Below are 517 nucleotides of genomic sequence, written 5' to 3'. Positions count from 1 at the left end.
GAATTCAAGAGTGATTCAGCTTCAACAAACTTCAATGGAATCTTACTTTCCACTCATCGAAACAACCGAAGGAAAACATGTAAATCGGTACACATTCCTAATACTGGAACCCTCTCATATACCCATGCCTAAAAAAATAAGAAAATCAGAAAATTATTGAGGACAAATTTTTTTTAATAAAAATAAAACACAATACTAACCATTAGACCAACAATGCTTCCATCTAAATAAGTTTTACTTCCGACCTCACGTAAACATCGGCACAAAAATCGGAAGGCAACATCTCCTCAAGAATACTAGAACAAAGTCGAAAGGTCATCGAGATAAGGAAAAATAAAACCAGGGGTTGAATAATTACAAGTTGATAATATTATGCAATTGAAAAAAAACAAGATAAAAAAACGACAAAATCATCGACTTCACTGTTAACATCACTGGCAGCAAGCGAAATTAGTTTTTTAAAAATATCTACACGTTTGACATTAGTCACTTTTCCTTCAAATTGACGACACAAAAA

The sequence above is a fragment of the Primulina eburnea genome, chromosome 6 (assembly GCF_022965805.1).
Source record: "Primulina eburnea isolate SZY01 chromosome 6, ASM2296580v1, whole genome shotgun sequence".
Classification (NCBI taxonomy): Eukaryota; Viridiplantae; Streptophyta; class Magnoliopsida; order Lamiales; family Gesneriaceae; genus Primulina; species Primulina eburnea.
This window is presented reverse-complemented; position numbering follows the sequence as displayed.